This window comes from Danio aesculapii, chromosome 17 (assembly GCF_903798145.1).
Source record: "Danio aesculapii chromosome 17, fDanAes4.1, whole genome shotgun sequence".
NCBI lineage: Eukaryota > Metazoa > Chordata > Actinopteri > Cypriniformes > Danionidae > Danio > Danio aesculapii.
Genome location: NC_079451.1, coordinates 38,971,012 through 38,993,544, shown reverse-complemented (window position 1 = coordinate 38,993,544; position 22,533 = coordinate 38,971,012). Strand labels below are relative to the sequence as shown.

The window sequence follows — 22,533 nt, the reverse complement described above, 5'->3', positions numbered from 1 at the left end:
AGCATCAATTTTCCACCAATTTAAAAGATCTTTCTAGGAGGTGTACTTTAAGTTTCCCTCTGAACAAAGATTCACTGGAAATTTTAGGACCTACTAGAGAAAGCTTGATCTCCATTTTTCTTCAATTTGGATCTGGGAACGACTAGCATTTTCTGGTTCGATGACCTTAAACATCTGCCAGATATTTTAACAATAAGATTAGAGAGATAAGTCAGAGCCTGACCATTTAATACCTTAAAAACATACATTAACGTTTTTAACTCTATTCTAAAACATATTGGCAATTTATGAACACAGGATAGGAGTAATGTGTTTAAAATTGCGGGTGCCAGTAAGAAGCCTAGCAACTGAATTTTGGCTGTCTTGACGATTATTATGGGATTGGCCAATACCCACATAAATTGAGTTACAGTAGTCCAAGCGTGATGATACAAAGGCATGGAATATTGACATCTAAACAGGACATGACTCTTATCAAACATGTATTTTGAGGCATATTTGACCATGTATGGCCATATTAATATTAGCAATACACTGTAAAAAGTGCTACACTCACAAAGTTGGTTTTATATACTTTAAATAATTGCAATCTAGTTAATTATATTTGTTTTATACCAAAAAATATCAATTTGCTTATTCTTTACTTAAAGTAGATCCGTTTTTATATAACAGTATATTTTAAATAAAACTAATGCAATGTATTTGAGTAGATTTTTGTATGTGGTTATTGTGTAGAATAAATGTTATAAAAGTGAGTTGACACAGACAATTTATTAGAGCAGCTGTCGATGTCTGCAGGTCTGTTCATCAAACGTGATTTTAATAATTCTGCGTGACCCCATTTTCACTGCCCGCCACTTTCCAGACACACGCAGCAACTACAAGGGGCGACATTTACTGCTCGCAGCAGCGGATCTGATTAACACGGTAAGTTGCAAAAGTAGCCAAATGATAATTGTAAAGTCATGCTAAACTGCCGACTTCACTAGGCAGGTGAGGTTTTAGCTTGTAAATTGTACTGTAACGTCAGGTAACAGACTGCTCTCACATGAAAAGCTAAGTTGGCTAACGCTAACCAACGCTAGTTCATGCTAACGATTAAAAGTGATAGTCCTGAGAAAAAAAATGTTAAAGTAGTTTTAAAACACTTAGTAGGTATAACTAACGTTACAGAACGGATTAACAAGGTCTCTGGTGGGCGGTCGGGGGGTAGGTGCAGTTTGCTAGCGCTAACTTGGTTAGCTAACCGAAGTTATAATCAGCACATTAAGGATCATATTAAATGCAGAAACGTATGGAACGGTTAAGTAGTTTGTGTTTAGCGTAACATTAAGTAGCTTAAGGTTTGTGTTTTAGAGATTTAGTCCATAAGTTTTTTGTTAATACTGCAATGTGAATAAATTACAGATTTATAATTTATTTCAACTTAAATTATATTTATGTTTACAGAACCATTTAAAATGTACGCACCTCATTCTAAAATGCATTTTCTTGGTCTTTAGATACCAAAGTGATTTAGTTTATTTTGTTAAGAAAAACATTAGGTATAATTACAGCTATAATTATTTGCAGGTAAGTAAAACATGGGTAAAATTGCAAACAATAGTGGGCTCCATAGAATTACATTTGATATCTGAAGATTTTTTGTATGTGTGCAATGAACAAACAGTAAAAAATATCCTAATGCAGTTTCTTATTATCTGTCAGTCTTTCACTAAAGCTAACTGAAAACACTGATTCACTGAACTGTCAGTTGCCAGTAACATTAAATTTGGAGAAAAGGTCAATTAAAAGTAGCTTCAGCAAAAATGTAATGTAAACTTTAATGTAATATGTAAAATGGCAATGTATTTATTTAATTTTGTATTATGACTTAGACAAAGTTTGGTGCAAAATGAAGATGACAGTTAAATCATAGATTTTTATATTCGCCATTTTCAAACTGTTTAATATGTAAGTTACATACATATTTTTATGCTTTATAAGTTGCAAAAATAAACTGAAAATGTAATACCTAAATTTAAATAATTCCTTGATTGACAGGCAACCAAAATACCATACACTGTTACACTGAATAAAATCAGTTTTCTTTAGAATTTGATTCTTAAAAACACCTGGAATAATGTAAGTACACAATAACCTATATAACCTTTTTTTTTTAATACAGAAGTTTAACCAAGGTACATTTTAACTGATAAACTAAGGTGTTTCATCCATGTATCATTCTCACTGCACTTTTGTAACTTCACTTGTAGTTTATGTAAGATATTTGCTATTTAGTATTCAGCTATTTAATATTATTTAGTATCAACCACTTGAACTCCTGTTTCTTTTTTCTCTCCAACAATAGAGATGTGTGGAATCAGAGGTGCATGCGGCTGCCCACGGGAAAAATTTGCCATCAGCCCAACACAGTTTGGATAATCATAGGACTGTCAGAGGTTTACCAAACCTGTCAAATGCATGATGGCTCCTGTTTGGACTTACTGATGTCCTCGACTTCCATCAAAACTGTATACATTATTTGACATGTATCAGAGACTCTTTGTGGCACTGGACCTTATGCATCCTAAATCTTCATCAAAGTATGCAGATCTCCTTACTGAGTTATCTTAGATGATTTCTCAATAGGATCTGGCATTATTAATGTTTTTATTTATGTATTGTGTATGTGCAGCCACATTAAAGGCCTGTTTTGTAATCACTTTTAAAAGGGACACTGGTTGACATTGAATAAATGCTATAGTCTTTAATCCATCTTCCCATTCTTGTTTAATTGTTATTGACCTTAAAGTCTGTTTATCTGTTTTTACTTAATCACTGCATATTGTGCGTAGAATATAGAAATGAAGATTTATTTTCTGAGGTTACAGCCAGAAGTCAATTGAATTCATTTTAAATGACATATGCATGGTTAATTTTATTTAGATAATAAAGTTCTTAATACCTAATTAAAATAAGTTCAAGCAACATATAGCAATGTATAAATAAGTTAGGTTTAACAAAAAAAGTAAGTTTATCTGATTTGAGTAATTTTAGAAATATTAGTTGGCTCAACTTAATTTTGTTACATTTGTTTTAAGCAATGTTTTAGTGTTTAATATACTTAAAAAAGGCTGGAAGTTGATTCAATCTAAAACGTCCGATGCAGCCACTTGCCTCACTTTTTATAAGTTAGATCTAGGTCATACTTTTTACAGTGTAGTACACAGAAGACTGGAGTAATGATGTGGAAAAAATCTGTCAAATCTGTCATCCCAAGAAAAACTAACATTATAATAGATAGATGGATGGATAGGTAGCTAGATGGATGGATGGATGGACAGATTTTTTTGTAAATGTTAACATTCAAATGAATAATTTATAGATTAATGAATACAAAACATGCTAATATTAATTAATATCTCTTAATATTATTGTTTTTACTTCAAGTATAAATCTAGCTTCAAACTTGTAAACTTTAGAATAAAAACTCTTAAAAGTGCCGTGTAAACTGTAAAAAAAAAAAAAAAAAAAAAAAGTAACTGAAGTACAAATAAAAAACAAACAAAAAAGTAGAAAAACTTCAAAGGAAAAGAAAAGGCCAAGTGTCATGCAGCGCAAACCAGCAGATGACAGAAGTCTGCACAGTGATTCTGACACACACACACACACACACACCGTCCCTTCCCGAAGGCCTAAAACCTGCACATTCCCACAGAACAGAACAACGAGTTCCGACAGAACAGTGGGATTTATTACGACCATTATCAGACCCTAATGTGTGTGTTTGGACCTGCTCCATTATATACAGCACCTGCAGATGACGAATCAGAGCACAGTATAACAGATGACATCATATTATAACAGTGCCGCAGAGAGAGCTCGACAGTCCCAGATCCATCAGAAGCTTGATTACCCTTTAATCCATCAATTTCCCTTCCTCAGTCAGGATTATTCACCAAAACGAGCGCAGAGGTTCTCTCAATGACAATCCTCTTATCCAGAAATGATGATTGGCAGCGCTGGGCTGTTTTTGTTTTTGCGCTCGTCGCTGTGAAAGGTCTGTGATTAGAATAATCAATTTGATTGGTTGATGATGTGTACGATGTATTTGCTTACGTGCAATTTCCGCGTTATTCTCGACAGGGTTTTGATGTGTAGCGCGACCGACGGGAAGCGCAAACAGGATCCGTGTTATTAGTATTCTATGGACATTGAGCACCCCGTGCAAAAGTCTGAGAGGGAGAAAAAAAAACGAGTCCTGATTTCCAGTTGCCCTGGTTACCAGTTGAGTCTGGGCTTTCTGATTACCACCTCAGTGCTTGCTGTGAGCCTTTCATTACAACACAGCCACTACATGAGACTCAACCAGACTTTTAATGAAGAGCTGACAGGGAACCTATAAAGCACTACGCCACAGCGCCCCATTCGTTGGGCGAAAACAAGAGAGTAATGTTCTTCCAAACGGTTATCACCTTACAATTTTTTTCTGGTTTGCAACTCCGCAAGCATATGCTTAATTGAATTGGGCCAGATGGGACAAAATCAGCAGGAAATGAATGGTACTGTAGGCAAATTTCCACAATTGAGTGATGAGCTCGTGCTATTCCGTGATTCTACCGGCTTTGATTGATGGAAGGGTCAAACTGAGTTGATGGTGTGAAATACTTCACAGTTGGATGAGCATTTTAGGAAGCGTAAAGAGACTATTCAGTCAGTATTTATTCAGAAATTTTTCTACAGTTTAGTCCCCTATTTATCAGAGGTCACCACAGCAGAATGAATCGCCAACTATTCATATGTTTTAAGCAGCAGAAGCCCTTCCAGCTGCAACCCAATACTGGGAAACACCCATACACTCATTCTCATTCACACACACACACACACACACACACACACACACTTCGGCCAATTTAGTTCATCCAATTCACTTATACTACATGTCTTTGGACTGTGAGGAAAACCGGAGCACCTGGAGGTAACCCACAAGAACATGCAAACTCCACACAAATATGCCAACTGGACAACTCAGGACTCAAACCAGTGACCTTCTTGCTGTAAGTGCTAACCATTGCCACCGTGATGCCCAATTTTTTAAATAAGCATTCCAAAGCATTTTTCTTTTTTATCCATATATTGTTTATTTATTATAAACAGGGACAGTGCTTATTAATCAAGCAAGAGTTAGCAACAAGGGCTCATTTTCATATCTTACCCCAGGCAGATTTGATAAAAGGCAACCTAAAATCTAAAATACGGGAAAGCAGGGACGAAAATAGAAATTTTCAAAGATAATGTTTTTAGCAGAACTATATTTTTGCTTTGGTTACTAACTCACTAGAGTGGTTTATCAAACTCAGGTGTTCCTTTGTATCAATAGCTACGTTTCAATCCACCTAGATTTATGCTTATTTTGGATATGCACATAAAAAATGGTTGATGGAAACACTAATATGCGCATCAATTTTGAAAACGTGCATAAATAATGTACTGTATGTGCATAACAGAGTAGGATAAACCTTTTATTGGATAAAAATGTGCATAAACTACGATGGAAACACTTTCACCAAACGACTTCCAGTGTGCGCATTAAAAAAGGTAATGTGATTTTGTTATAAGAGATCATGTGATGATGAAAATGTGTGTGAATGGACAAATCAGCAGGCTGAGCACATTGTAAAACATCTGAAATGTTGTTTTGGTCATTCTAAAATGCCTTAATTATTTCAGTTTCAGTGTTAAGCTACGGTCACACCGGGCTTTGTGTGTGCGAAATTCTGTCGTGCGGCGCTGCGAAAAGGGACGGGATTAAACAAGCTTATTAGACATTAAAAAAAGCCAGCGATTGCTCCATGTTTTACATTTCTGCCCAGAGAGGTCGTGTTTTGATCCTCGATTGGTCTCACGCAGTCAAGTGATGCGATTTAGCAGGTTAGAGTTCACCAAGCTTGAACTTTGCACCGCAGCAACCTGCGAAACTTGACGCATGACCCCGCGTTTCCGGTCTGATGCATTCGCGTGCGTATGAATGGAAGTCTATGGAAGGAAAAGTCAAGTGTGATCGCACCTTTATTATATTATTAATGACCTCCAGAATCAAGAACGTCTGTGCTCCGCGTGTCAAACCTTCAAACGCCACCGCGCGTTCACTGCATGTCAGGATTGTCCTCTGAGGCTCATTGCATTTATTAAATGACGAAAATATTCATGCAGCTTCTCTTATCACAGCAGTTTTTACTGTTGATAATTGGCACCAGTTAATCAGGAAGTGACGATTTAGTTCACGTTGACTCGTTGGATGGAAACAATGCTTTATTCGCACATCTTTAATGCGATAATCCAGTTTTGTGCATAAAGTTAATTCGCATTTTTGGATGGAAAAATAGCTAGTGTAGAACAACTCCAATACAACTTTAAAAGATGCACAGTGTTACTTTTGACCTCATCAGCAGGGACGAAAGTAACACAGGTAACAACAATATTTGCAAGATTTACAGGCTTAATCGTGTTTACTTTTTTTCTGCCTAAGTCCGAGTGAACTGTTGAAATAACAGCATGACAGAAATTTAAATACAGCCTTTCAGAAGCACAGAATACAAATGGTAACAGTTCTACAGTTCAATTTCAAACGGGTTATTTTATTTTCAAGATCTGAGGTGAACTATCTGCTGCTGCTTTCAGTAGTATGGCAATACAGGTCATGTAAAATGGCATTCAAACTCACATTATTAGCATTTAACACTGAATAAAGCACATGAGGTGTACCTGAGGTGATCATTGTCAGTTTATCCTGTTGTTTATCTGCAAGAAATAAAAGCCGTTTCCAAAATTTAAAATGCAGGTGTTGGTTAGAACAAAAACTCCTTTCAATATGAAAAATATTACTTCTATCGTGTGCCATTGCTTTTGTTTAGATCATTATTTAAATCAGCCTTTACGCTCTTTAGTCAGGCTCACTCCTGTTGGTGTCGTCAATCTGGCAGCCTGTGCTCATGTGTGTTTTGAACCAGAAGTGCAATACCTAGTTCAACCACTGGGTGTCATACTTACATACTGCACCTTTAAAATTAAGATCCAATGGATGTTACAGCACACTGGGTTAAGCAAATATCTTATCAAACATCTTAATAACATAATATTAATCCTTTGGTTTGAGTTGCATCTGAAAAGTTATTAATTTGATAGATTTTAGGTTCTTCAAATGAGAATAATAAGTTCTGGTTTGCTTCACAGCAACGGGACTAAAATTAAAAACTAAATGTCATTAGAGAAAGTTCTGCATTCAAAACTTGATATTAAAGCCTACTGTTTTGATTGGGTAACAGTTGCATAATGGTACTATAATGTACTCTATAAAAACAATGTGACATTGGGACAATGTGTTTAAAATCAAATGATATGTATAAATGACATAATGAAAACAGACAAACATTACTCTCATTGTTATTTGAGAAGCATGCTTCCACTATTTCTGCATATTTTTATTTATTTATTACTTTTTAAATTTTTAATCTTATTCATATATTTGAACGTATGCTATAAGATTTAAAAATCCAAAAAGACTTTTCTTGGAAGAAGATAAAAGCTCTCAAAGGAATCAGATGAGTGAAATAAAGTTCTGCAGATGATTCATAATGATGCTAGAATATAAAGTAAGAAAGTTTCTTGCTCATATGCGTTTGAGAAGAAAATGTATAAACAGAAGAGTGTTTTTCTGGCAAAATGCAAAGCACATACAGTATAACGATCTGCTACTTGTCTTTATTTTCCATAATGGCCTCTTACATCTGACATTTAAATGCATGACAATCTGCCAGAGGGACTCGAGCACTCATTTATTAAGCTTGATTTATATATAATTTACTTTAACCCTCTTCAAAAAAAAAAGAAACAGAACACCAGCAACTAATCTATGTGCATACAGAAATTGCTAGACGGTTTATTACTATTGCTGTTTTCGAGTAGACAATCCCAAAAGATATGAAGTGAAGCAGATGTGTCTCTCTCCTCCATTAAACATCTACTGATCCCTTTAAGTGCTTTGGAAAAAAAAGAAGAGAAAAGTCGTCCAGACTCTCAGTAAAATAAGAGAGACGGTAATTTAGGAGAATCAAGGGAATTATCATTTTGACCGGTTCACAACTCCTTAATAGATCTGGTCATTAGCAGCACAGTCTAATCTGTTTCACAAAATTAATTGCTCTTTATGTCAAGTCCCTGGAGAAGGAGACACTTGTATTTATGTGGCATGCAGGTAGTTAAGTGTGTTGATCAGATAAACAGATTAAAGCTCTGTTTTTTTTCTTCCTAAAAGTTCATGAAATCAAACTCTTTCTTCAAACTGTAAACATATTTTTTAAATAAAACTAAAAAAGTATATTAAATACAGTGGGGAAAATAAGTATTGAACACCTCACCATTTTACTTGAGATTTTCTTCGGATGTTTGTAACCACCAAAGAAATCCATTTATGCAAAGAAAACATATCTAATTAGTTTACAAATTATACATCATGTGTAATGAAATGATGCAGGGAAAAAGTATAGAACACATGAAGAAAGGGAGGTGTAGAAAGGCAGTGAAAGCCCAGACAGTAAGTGTCAAAATTTATTGTTTCTTCGGTGCACCGGTTCAGCAAAAGACCCTAACCAGTTATTATGTACTGATGTTATTTATCTCATATGCACTTTGTCACGATAAAATACTATGGCGAGGGAGGCAAGCGAAAGTAATTAAAATGCAGAAACCAGAGCGTTAGAGCTAATCGCAGCCCTTTCTGTTGAGTGTGTGACCAATCATAGACGTTTAACAACTCGCTCGACAAAGCTCAAAAAGCAAGTGGAATAATATTCAGATTGTTTAGTTGCTTTAAATATTGTTGTTCATATTGTTGCTTTAAATGTTGTTCTGTGCATGTACATGTAAGAGTTTAGTTTGATGCATTCAAAAAGAGTGTTTTCTTTGAGCAGGTAAAATGAATGATGCAGTACTGTACATATATCTGACTGCTTGTATTAAAGGACAAAATTTTATTACAAATGCACAGAAACTGTATTTATAAATTATACAGTTTAATACAAGAATTGTTGTGCTGTGAAGTAAAATATCAAATCGTTTATGAAAAGCATCTTAAATGCACTGAGATATCGAATTGAACCGAAACGATGACATGATAATAGTAACCGAACCTTAAAACCAGTGTAGGTTCACACCTCTACCAGATAGCAGCTGAAATATCGTAGCAGTCACTGAGCAATCCTCTCCTCTTCATCATGGTAAAATGGTAAGTTAAAAAAGTGAGTAAAAGTATTGCTTTTGTAGTGATTAGTTGACATAACTTAAAAAAATCTGAGAAAACCCTACTGCTTTTATAATGATTAGTTGAATTTACTTAAAGTGAGTAAACCTATTGCTTTTATAGCATTTAGTTGACTTTACTTAAAAAGTGAGTAAGCCTCTTGCTTTTATAGCAATTAGTTGACTTTACTTAAAAAGTGAGTAAGCCTCTTGCTTTTATAGCAATTAGTTGACTTTAAGTAGTAAGTAAATCTACATTTTTTTATTCATATTTTAAACTTGTTTGAAGAACCAATATACACAAAGATCAGTTATCACAATTTAAAATGCATGATCTTCCAATTAATCCAAATAATAGTTTAAGCATGGTACTACTAAAAAGATTTTGCTGCTTGTAAAAACTACTTATTTACAAAGAGCTGAAACAAATTCTTGAGATATTTTGGGTTAGTTTTATGTTCAATCCGCTTAAATTGTTAGGTTAACTAAGGCCCAATCCCAATTCTACCCCTTAGCCCTTCCCCTTACCCCCCGTTTTGCGTGTTCACATGAAGGAGTAGGGTTGTCTTAATTCTCTTTAGCCTGAATGCGTATAGGGGGAATGGCTAGAAAGCCCTTGTAAAGGAGACTTTTCAAGACCACACTCGAAACCATAGGGTACGAAAATTTCCAGAATACACCATCTACAACGGCAGCATGGCTGCACATGGAAGTCAAAAGATGCACAAATTAGTATTTTTGGTCATTATTACAAATTTTTATGACAAACAAGCATATTTTAATATATTGTTAACTGTGCTCATATTTTACCGCCTTGCTTTAAAAACAACTCTAAAATAAAATGTAGCGCGTACACAGTGGTGCTAGATTTGCTACTAGTATTTAGCGCTTTGAAATCGCCTGGACCAGCAATCAGAAGAAGGGATTCGACTCAACAGCAAAAAAAAGGTAAGTAGAATATGAATTAGTATACTTAATCAATTACACAATTTAAAAGAGAATAAACCAGTCACTGAAAATGTGATAAATTGTCTGTAATAATTCACTCAGATACTTAAAATTTGCAGTAAGTGCAGAAATAACAAAAATATAATTACAACAAGTAATTTGAATAGTAAGACCACAAAATAAAGAAGATGTCAAAAGTTAAATGCAAAGTTCAGAAAATTCAATAAAGAAACTGTTCAATTCAATCTCAAAGTCCAGTGTTCCAGTTGGGCTCAGATACAAAAAAAGTCTGGGCTCTAAATGTCCATTTAAGTTCGCGAGAAAGAAGATAAAAAATATAGCAGTGTTCCTCAAAGATGAAAATTTAAATCCCAAAAAATTAGAAAAAATATATACTGTATATGTGTAATCCATAAAAATCCAGGTTTTAAAAATCCAAAGCAAACCAAAAAACCCGGCCTTGAAATAACAAAGCCAAATAAAGCCTTATTTACAGTTTCTAAATAAATCATTTCAAATTTTAAATGAATTGTCTGTCTAAATTATTTACACATACACAGAAACACATATGCTAAATCACCATGTGCTCGTACAATACATTGCGGTCTATGTAAAGCGTTAGCAAAGCTAGCATCCATCTGATACACATTTCACATGAGAAATCATTTTCAACCATAAAACGTTTCAAACAGAACACATCACAAACCTTTAAATAATTGTATACACACATTTCACACGAGAATTCATATTCAACCTTAAAACGTTTCGAACAGAACACAGGACAAACCTTTAAATAATTATATACACACACATTTCACACTCGTTGCTTCACGTTTCACAGTTAGAGCTTTTAAACTTTAAAATAACTTATCTTCTGAATGTTTTTTATCACAATTCACAGTATATATATACTCAAAATAATAATATACATGTCTTGTAAAGAATCAAAACTTACCAAGAAGAAATGTAGATGATAATGAAAGGAAGGAAAAGGGAAAAACAGCTTTCTGAGGGAATAAATGTTAAAGTCTAATATATTCGTCAGGTCTCCTCTCACTTTTGTCAGTTGTTTGGTCTCAAAATGTCAAGCATTACTGTTAATTTCTCACAGTATCAAATTAATATCAAGTTAACTTGTTAATAATAGCTGGATTATTAAACCGTGTACATCTATTGAGCTCGCGCTCACTCGTTCAAGTTCAATCGCGTTCTCTCGCATTCTGTCTGCCTGTGCGCACATTCAACAGGGGCGGAGCTAACCTCCGGACTTTCAGGTTAAAAGTCTCTCAGGAGTTTTATTATTTTTCTTCTTATCTTTTTATTTGCAGAGCAATCATTCTTTTAATTTTGATTTCTTCCTAAGTATAATTGTAAAAATCATAAGATAAATAAATTAATCACTCATATAAGCTAGATTATTGATCTAGGTTACAAAAAAAAACTGTAAATGTCGCTATCTATAATCCATAATGATCCATGCCATCCTTGATCTCATATGAGGCAGGAGATCGCGAAGACATACAGTATGGTGATGTGTGCAGGTGCTCTCCCATTTCTTAGGGGTAAATTTTGAAGCCCTTCCTATTCTGTTTCAAGGGCCAAGGGGAAGGGCAAGGGGTAGGGGTACAAAAATAGAATTGGGATTGGGCCTTAACTGATTTGTGTTGGGACAGCATGGATGAATTGTGTGGAACAGAACCCCAATATAGCCGACTGATCTAAACACTAGTAAATAGCAAAGTAAAATAAAACCTAATATCACAAAAATAAAAACGATGTCTTCATAAACATTTGACTTTTAGAATACAGTACATTACAACGCAAATTAATATGTATTACATTTTCCAACATAACATACTTAAATGGTCAAAACATGTGTGTGATATTGCAGTATGGCAGTTCCTTATGTTATGCTACAAAAACATCAGAAGCAAACAAAAAAATCTAGGAGAGAAAAACAAAGAACACAAACAAATTAAAGTTTTACAAAATGAACGTAATTTAGTCTCTTTGATGATCTCTTTAGAGTGTCTCATGTCTAAAGTGATCAAATGCATTGTAACCTGTAAAGATCACAGCTTTCAAACACAATTTATAAGTAGCTTTAATATTTACGGCTCTGAATACATAAAAATACATAAAACATATCTTTCAAGGTGACCCCGATTATACCAGCATGAGGTTTGTGAGCTACACTGAACACCATTATTAGAAACCAGATCACAGCAGAGGTCTGTGTGTGTCAGAAGAATCTGATTAACACTGCATTTTCCACTACCTTTTATAAATAATGCAGCATGAACAGTCTGAGGCCATGCCAACCCTCAATAACAACCACTGCTAACTATTCTATCAAAACAACAGCTAGTACAGACATTATTGCAGTGCTCAGAAGGAGCTAATATCATTTGAAAACAGTTCTATTATATAACAATAAATAAACAAAAAAGCTAATGTAGAGTGGAATTCACAAATAAATAGCAAGAGATGCATAAATTTGAAGTCACAAATAAGTGAGGCAGAACTGGTCTAAGATTGGACAGCTTGATGTGGCTGTTATAGTTGGTGTTTTGTGTATTTGAGTGTGTCTTAACACTAAGGGCTCTATTTCAATGCTCTAGGCGCAAAGTCTAAAGCGCGTGGCGCAAAAGCATTAAAGGTGCATCCGAATCTACTTTTGCTATTTTAAGTACGGAAAAATATGCTTTGCGCCGCAGCACATAGTCTAACAGGGTTGTGCTTATTCTCATTAAACCAATCATATTCTCATCTCTTATTCCCTTTAAGAGTCAGTTGAATTGCACAATGGCACATTTGCTATTTACATGGCACTTTGTAGAAAAACTGAAAGCTTCACTAGCGAGAAAACAGTTAAACAGAGCATCTGCAGCACGAGGATAAAGATCGAGCCTCCTCCATTCAGCCTCTTTACTTTCCTTTTGCTCTTTCCTTTACTACTTTCGTGGAGTCAAGAAACGGTAGAAACTCACTCCACTGAAGACATCCATTAGCCTATATAATTAATTTTGTTTGTTAAGTGCAAAGATTTACTTCAAAACTATTTCTAAATTAAATTCTAATTTCCAGCAAATGAATAAATGAACAATAATAATAACGAAGTGTGGTCTACAAAAATGAGTTCTATCCAAACAAACGTCTTATTCTTATGCCCCATATGGTCCAAAACCTGACAAGTGGACAAATCTAAACTAGTTTTTTTCATACAAATTTAAATATGCATGTAATAAATAAAACTAGTAATAATAATAACATTATATAAATGCAAATTGTCAAGAATGAACTGAAAAAAGCCCCCGTGAGGTTTGGTTTAAATGTAAAGATATTTGTGTATTGCTGTACATCCTGTGTGTATTAAGCAATGTGGACCTGTATGGGCACATAACTAAAGCACTCTGCTTTCTTTAATAAAAAAAAGGCAAGCAAGTAAAAAAGAAAAAGAAAGAAAGAAAGAAAGAAAGAAAGAAAGAAAGAAAGAAAGAAAGAAAGAAAGAAAGAAAGAAAGAAAGAAAGAAAGAAAAAGAAGGAAGGAAATAGTAAAAAGAAAGAAGAAGGAAAAGGAAAGAACAGGAAAGAAATAGAGGTATGAAAAAGTAAGCAAAAGAAAGAAAGTAAAAAAAGTAAGTAAAAGAAAGCAAGTAAATAAGAAAATTAAATTAAGAAGTAAGAAAAAAGAAAGAAATAGTAAAAAGAAAGAAAAAGAAAGAAATAGTAAATAATAAAGAAAAAGTCAATTAAAACAAAGAAAAGTAAAAAGAAAGAAAATAAGAAAAAGTAAGAAAAAGAAAAAAATAAGAAATAGAAATTAAGAAAAAGAAATAAAAAGCAAGTAAATAAAAACGGAAGAAAAGAAAGAAATAGTAAAAAGAAAGAAAGACAAATTAAAACAAAGAAAAAGAAAAAAAGAAGAAAATAAGAAAAAGCAAGAAAAAAGAAAGTAAAAAGGAAGAAATTAAAACAAATAAAATGTAAAGAAAGAAAGAAAGAAAAGAAAGAAAAGAAAGAAAGAAAGAAAGAAAGAAAGAAAGAAAGAAGAAGAAAATGAGAAATAGAAAGTAAGAAAAAGAAAGAAAGAAAAAAGAAAGAAAAAGAAAGCAAGTAAATAAAGAAAGAAAGAAATTAAAACAAAGAAAAAGAAAGAAAGAAAAAATTAAAACAAAGAAAAAATAAAAGAAAGAAGCAGTATGAAAAAATTGAGTAAAAAAAAAGAAGGGGGAATACACAAAGTTTGTCTGTAAGCAGAGAACTCTTCCTCCAAGCACTTTTAAATGCAGCAGACTCAAACTTTTGCTGTGCTTTGTTCTATGTGCTAATCACCACAGACATTTGAAATGAAACTCTCCAGCATGTGTTTTTGACAATCTAAGAAACGGAGCACACAATCGCTGGAAACACAGATACTAAATCTTCATCTGCTTCTCTCTAATAGTGTGAGGAATCCAGCAGAATCAAATAAAAGCGTGCAACAAGAATGAGCTGTACTGGATGTGACACCTCTTCTCTCTCTTATCAAACCCTCTATTGTTTGCAGACTTCGTGTTCTCTTTGTATCCGCACACATACAGTGTGTGTTGAGCATCGGGGGAGTAAAACACTGTCAAGCAATCAGTCAATGGATGTCATAATGTCACTGAAGTCCCTGATGGCTGAATCCAGCATGGAAATCAATGGCCAGAGACATATATGGGTGTTTCTTCATCTACAGCCACTGTAAGGGCAGATCCCTCAGGCTGACTTTTATTAAAACTAACAGATTTCAACTTTTTTGTTATGAAGGCCATATTAAAACTTTCGGGGAAACTTTTCATTTCTTTTTAAAGATCTGTTTTTTCAACATTTTACATTAGGATGCGCAATTGTGCTCCATGCAGGTGAGTGGGCCTGACAAACCACCCGTATAGGACACACTCTTTCTGTGTTAATAGGCACTTTGTTAGAAATACTACTATGCTTTATCGATGGTCCTAAACCTTTTTATCACCGCGGACCGGTCAACGCTTGTGGGTGTTTTGCAGGTAGTAGGTTGCTAGGTGACCATCAACCATTTCTCAGAGGATGACAAGCTGATAAAACATTGCTGTCACTCTGATACAAGTTTTATTTATGGAGAAAATTACAAAGCACTGCAGTGTTTGTGTGTTCTGTGTTTATCTGAGATCATTAGTCTACCAAAATGTGTATATTCCATACAAGCTGAAGCTGATCGGTCAATCCTTCCAATTATGTTTATCTATCTGCACACTTCTGATTATTAATAGCATCCTGTACATATATTCATTTATTGTAAAACTCTGTTCATAGCAAATACAACCTGTCTATAATGTTCATAGTACATCCATCTGTAAATATTACTATAGTTTTTCTATAACTGCACTTTATAACTTATACCTGTATCCTGCACTTGCTGCTATTGCACTGCTGGTTAGACCTAAACTGCATTTCTTTGCCTTGTACTTGTACATGTGTAATGACAATAAAGTTGAATCTAATCTAATCTAATCTAATCTAAAAAAAATATATATATATATGAATCATTTACTAAGCATTGAGCATGAATTCATTATTTGTTAAGCATTAACTCTACATTAATAAACGTAAGCAGTTCATAACTGCAGATACAAATGCTGTATTCTTGACTTACAACCACATTTATAATTTGTTTAATAATTGTATTTTTATTCTTTGTTAATGACTTATTTTTCATTACTAAATTAAGTATTGAATCATTTACAAACCAGCTATTTAAGCATAGTTGGTGTTTTTTAAAGATTACTCAGAATGAGTTAGTAAATGATTAATAAACTATTTAAATTAGCATTTATAATTCTTATCATTCAGGCTTATACTAATAGTTCATTTGTATGTTTATAAATGCTTTATTAACTCAACTTCATCTAGTTTTGTGACCTAATCCAAAGTGAGGACTATTTATGCTTTAGAAATCCCTTATAAATGACAATTGAAGGCCAATTTAATTCTAAATAGGAAAAAGAAAATAAACAACATTATTCATTCCTATTCGTTTGAAGATACACAAATGCAACTGTACTTCAAATGAAAAATAAATCTTTGCACCCTTATCTAAAATAAAATTACTGTAGAGTTTAAACATTGCATCTTAATTTATTGTTAAATTATTATATTGTTGTTGTTTTATCCAGTTTTATGTTGTATTTTGACACTCCTGTTATTCTGCAATGTTTGAATTTTACAATAAAGGCTCTATGAAATGAACAATAATCTTTGCATTCTTATCTAAAAAGTAAAATTATTGTAAAATTCAAACATTGCAGAATAACAGGAGTGTCAAAATACAACATAAAACTGGATAAAACAACAACAATATAATAATTTAACAATAAATTAAGATGCAATGTTTAAACTCTACAGTAATTTTATTTTAGATAAGGGTGCAAAGATTTATTTTTCATTTGAAGTACAGTTGCATTTGTGTATCTTCAAACGAATAGGAATGAATAATGTTGTTTATTTTCTTTTTCCTATTTAGAATGAAATTGGCCTTTAATTGTCATTTATAAGAGATTTATAAAGCATAAATAGTCCTCACTTTAGATTAGGTCACAAAACTAGATGAAGTTGAGTTAATAAAGCATTTATAAACATACAAATGAACTATTAGTATATGCCTGAATAATAAGAATTATAAATGTTAATTTAAATAGTTTATTAATCATTTACAAACTCATTCTGAGTAATCTTTAAAGAACACCAACTGTTCTTAAATACATCTGGTTTGTAAATGATGCAATACTTAATTTAGTAATGAAAAATAAATCATTAACAAAGTATAAAAAAACAATTATTAAGCAAATTATAAATGTGGTTGTAAGTCAGGAATACAGCATTTGTATCTGCAGTTATGAACTGCTTACGTTTATTAATGTAGAGTTAATGCTTAACAAATAATGAATTCACTATTTGCTAATGCTTAATAAATGGTTAGTTATTAAAAGTGTTACCAATATTTCTTGTTCAAATACATTATGAACAGCAGCTACGCTAATTTATTTTTTTTTTTGTTCTCTATTTCAACTGGGGAAACCCATCCCGAGGCCTCTATAGAGATTTGATGAGATCCAAAACCTGTGATGCCAACTATCGAGAACTTTGAGAACAACACATACACTTAATAATAGGGTTGTGTATCGAAACCCGGAGCCATTATAGCAGCAGTACTCATGTAACCAGTGTGTACTGGACCGAATCAGCATATGAACTTCAGTGCCACTGGTGCTGCGACAAGGACATACTGTAAGAAGCATCAAGGGGTACATTAAAGGCTCACATAGGTACGCATTGTCACACCATCACTAAACATTTAATTCTATTGAACTTAGAGAGATACAGATACCTTGGTCGATGTAAAGCATTTGTTCTTGTTGCTTAGAGAACACATGCACGTAAGCAAAGCGCATAGCACTGCACATCCGGTGAGCAACTCCCTTCAGATTCATCAACACGCATGATGCTTACTTCATAATCTTATCCAATACCTCAGTTTGTCACAGAGTATGAACAATATCTTGCTGAATGAAAGTGAAACTGCCGAACTGCAGTTAAAGTCGACAAATTAAAAATGAAACACCCAAAATTACATGAAGCTCAGGAGGAAATGTGGATAGCGTCGTGACCTAATGATGTTAATGGATTGTTGTGCTATGTAAAATGGGAACATGAAAGGAACATTCAAAAACCAGCTCATGTAAACGCCTTAATCATATTATTGTCTTATTCAGATTAAGGCAAATATTTGATTACTGATGTCCATGTGAATGCAGTCACAAGCCCCTACCCGAGAAAAAAGGTGTTCCCTAATTTTGATGACAGCCTTTTCACAGGTTAGTAATAAACTATTTAGTCTCCACTTTCCTTCCTAATATTAACTGCCTCTCTGGCTATACCACTAACTGTACTCTCTTTCAAAAAAAACAAAAAAACACATTACTAATGCTTTGCTTCTTAGACTTCACACACCTGAAACTTGTCTATAGCACTTGTTCACTGCTGCTCTTATAGTTGTGTAAATTGCTTCCTTGTCCTCATTTGTAAGTCGCTTTGGATAAAATGTACATGTAAGCTAATGTAATGCTAATTGCATTACGCAAATCTTAAGTTCATGCTGAAAAACAAATGTTAAAAAAAATAATAATGCTATTCAATTCATGTAAATAAAATATTAATTGATGTATACTTTAAACTTTAATTATATCGTTCAATAAAATGATTTAAATATTTATTTTGTTAAATAAGAGATGTTTCCAGAGTCATCCACCATAATTTTGTGGCTCAGTGGTTAGGACTGTCGCCTCACAGCAAGAAAGTCACTGGTTCGAGTCGCAGCTGGGCCAGTTGGCATTTCTGTGTGGAGTTTGTATGTTCTTCCTGTGTTGACGTGGGTTTCCTTCGGGTGATCCAGTTTCCCCCACAGTTCAAAGACATGCGCTATAGGTGAATAATTAAATTGACTAAATTAACCGTAGTGTATGAGTGTGAATAAGTGTGTCTGGATATTTCCCAGTACTGGGTTGCAGCTGGAAGGGCATCCGCTGTGTAAAACATATGCTGGATAAGTTTGCAGTTCATTCCGCTGTGGTGACGCCTGATGAATAAAGGGACTAAGCCGAAGGAAAATTAATGAATTGATAAATTTAACAATTATTTATTAAGCTGTAATTATATACAAATTTAGGCAATTTTTTTTCAGATTTCTACAATTAATCAATTAATATGGTGAAAGTGATACAAACCAAGCCAAAAAAAATTGTACAACAAATTTACCTTTAATAAAGTGCATATTTATTAAACAACCGATGTACTAGATGGCAGAATAAATAAATATTTTTGATTTGTTTTGAATCACCTTTGTATCACACTTTTTTTTTCAAATATGTTTAACAAAGCAAGAAATGTTTTACAGTATTTCCTATAATAATATATATTTATAAATTTTTTTAAAGAATTTTTCAAACTTTTTAAAAATCATTTAAATTCAGTATTATTAGCCCCCTTAAGCAATATTTATGTGAAAAAAAAATTTCACATAAAATCTATTTCTAAAAATTAAATTTTTCTAAATGTATCCATAGTTTACAGAATACCCATTCACGAATAGGCAAGACAATTGAAAAAGTGCAATATTTGCTGACACTAGAATCAATATACAGTAAAGCGTGTAAACAGTGATACTGCTGATATTCTCTATATCTCAGAGCCTTCCTGAATAAACAGGTAAACACATAAACGCTTCAATATTCTCCAGTTCCCTCAAGCACACACACAAACACACAGAAACTGATACTGAATGACAATTGATCTGGCTTTCCAAACAAACTTATTCTCATGTTGAAATTCAGTGCCAATAAACCTGCAGAATCCTACCTACTGTAAAAACATTAAGACTGTCCCAGCTATTAGAAAACAGTCATGGTGAGTTTGAAAACCGAAGCCTCCTAAAATTGCCCCCTGATTTTCAGTAAATTGCTTTGATGCAGAGAGTAGATGAAATGCGTTCAAGGCTAGCATGCCATACATTTTAATCATGCTCAATTAAAGTATGTAAATCTCAAGTTTACCATCTTATTAAAGTTCATACCATCTTATGATGCATTTAACAGCACTAGGCCACCAGAAGACCATTGTAAAGACATTACACCCAGCTCTTTTGGCTCGGATTTGGCTCAGAGCGCAGTGACAACAGCCAACAAAAAAGAAATGTGTTGTACTGAATGGCTAGTGTGGTCATTTGGAGTTGGTGAAGCAGATGGAGTTGCTCTACCATTATGAGCTCCATCAGTTCTCTGGCACGGGAACTTACCTTGTTATTAGCACTTCCTGAAGGGCCAGCATATGTGAACGCAGCATATATGAAAAACTACATTTCCTTTTTACTATAATATAACACAGAGACAGTCACAGATTTAAGAGTGGCTGATAAAAACGCTTGTTGTTTTAATCAGGGTGCCACAGGGGGTATGGAGGACATGCAATCCCCAGAAGATAGTCAAGACAAGATGTGTGTGTTTCCATTTAAATAATGGAAAGTAACTTGCTCTGATCTGTATCTTAAATAATAATAATAATAATAATAATAATAATAATAACAAATAGTGAAATAAACAATGAATTTATATTAATAAACTGTCAATTTATGGCGTCACGGTGGCGCAGAGGGAAGCACAATCGCCTCACAACAAGAAGGTCGCTGGTTCGAGGCATGGCTGTGTCAGTTGGCATTTCTGTGTGGAGTTTGCATGTTCTCCCTGTGTTCGTGTGGGTTTCCTCCACAGTCCACAGACATGCGCTAGGTAAGTTGAATAAGCTAAATTGGCAGTAGTGTATGTGTGTGAAAGAGTGTGTATGGGTGTTTCCCAGAGATGGGTTGCAGCTGGAAGAGCATCTGCTGCGTAAAACATATGCTGGATAAGTTGGCGGTTCATTCTGCTGTGGTGACCCATGATTAATAAAGGGACTAAGCTGAAAAGAAAATGAAAGAATAAATGAAATAAACATTTGATCACTCTGTAATGGTTTATACCATTGTGAATGACTCATCACACAGCAATTTATGCAGAAAAAATATAACACATGAGTTGTGTTCACATGAATGTCGTGACATAAAAGCTGGCATACATGAGCATTTGCGTGTGCGGTTAAAACCTAAGATTGGGAAAAGAAGTAAATATGCAAATCGATTTCTTAAAAAAAAAATTACAGCACTGGTTTTGGATAAGAAAGCAAGGTAACACTTTATTTTGGTGGTCCATTTGAGTATTAGTACACTGTCTGCTTAATATCTGTTGATACTGCTCCTTCAACAGACATTTAACTGACTATAAAAAACTTTGCAAGTACATGTCAACTTGCACTATCTCTAACCCCAACCTAACAGTCTACCTATAATCTAATGAGAATTAGTTGGCGTGTAGATGCAATGTGACTTAAATTCAGCAAAACGGACCATCAGATAGATATGTTTCCATACATGTGATTTATTTATAAGGCTTTTGAAAGTGCCTACAATTTACTTACATTTCTTTTCGTAGACATGAGCTCCATAATAACAATTTAGCAATGGAGAATCCTTACTGCAGCCAGATTTTCTGGAATCTACTGCTGACTCTGATGTATGTTTCTCTCTATCCTGATTAATTATAACATATACACTACCCGACAAAAGTCTTGTTATCAATCCCTGTTGTAAGAGCAACAAATAATTACTTTCTAGTTGATCATTTGGAAAAGTGGCAGAAGAGATTTTTCAGATGAATCATCTGTTGGACTGCATCCCAATTATCACAAATACTGCAGAAGACATATTGGAACCCATATGGACCCAAGATTCCCACAGAAATCAGTCAAGTTTGGTGATGGAAAAATCATGGTTTGAGATTACATTCAGTAGGGGAGTGCGCAAGAGATCTGCAGAGTGGATGACAACATCAACAGCCTGGGGTGTCAAGACATTTGTGCTGCTCATTACATTACAAACTACAGGAGAGGGCAAATTCTTCCACAGGATAGCGCTCCTTTTCATACTTCAGCCTCCACATTAAAGTTCCTAAAAGCAAAGAAGGTCAAGGTGCTCCAGGATTGGCCAGCCATGACACCAGAAATGAACATTATTGAGTGTGTGTCTGGGGTAAGATGAAGGAGGAGGCATTGAAGATGAATCCAAAGAATTTTGATGAACTCTGGGAGTCCTGCAAGAACACTTTCTTTGCCATTCCAGATGACTTTATTAATTAATAAGTTATTTGAGTGATTGCAGAGATGTATGGATGCAGTCCTTCAAGCTCATGGGAGTCATACACAATATTAATTCTTTCTCAACTGCACCATGACTTTATATTCTTTACTGTACATTATTTCTGTTAAGTGACAAAACTTTTGTCTAAGCAAAGTCAGACCTTACTGTCCTAATTAAATCATTAAAAATCAAGGCATGATCATATTTTATTTTAGTAAAATAAGCGTAATCTAGAGGACTTTGCCTTTCATATAAACCATTTCTGAAGATCAACTAGAAGTCAAGTATTCTAGTACATTTTGAAACCCACAACAAGACTTCAAAAAAAGGACATAATTGAAGATGCATCTTACAAATGCATTGTCTAGCCTTGTAATCCCCTTAACCTTCAAAGGATACCAAAGCACAGCTTCTTCAGCAGACATTCAAACTAATGCTTTATAATGAATATAAGACTGACCTGAAGAATGAATGCAGATGCGGGTAATCACACTTGTCCAATCAACCTTTCTCATTTTTGA

General features: G+C 34.0%; 1 long non-coding RNA gene across 1 annotated transcript; it reads left to right on the top strand.

The window, feature by feature from the left end:
• The first annotated feature begins 527 nt into the window (after positions 1-527).
• LOC130245048 (uncharacterized) lies at positions 528-2,742 on the top strand. The gene is made up of 3 exons (XR_008839283.1): positions 528-559; positions 799-927; positions 2,351-2,742. It is a non-coding gene; the product is annotated as an uncharacterized LOC130245048 (long non-coding RNA).
• The last annotated feature ends 19,791 nt before the right edge of the window (positions 2,743-22,533 follow it).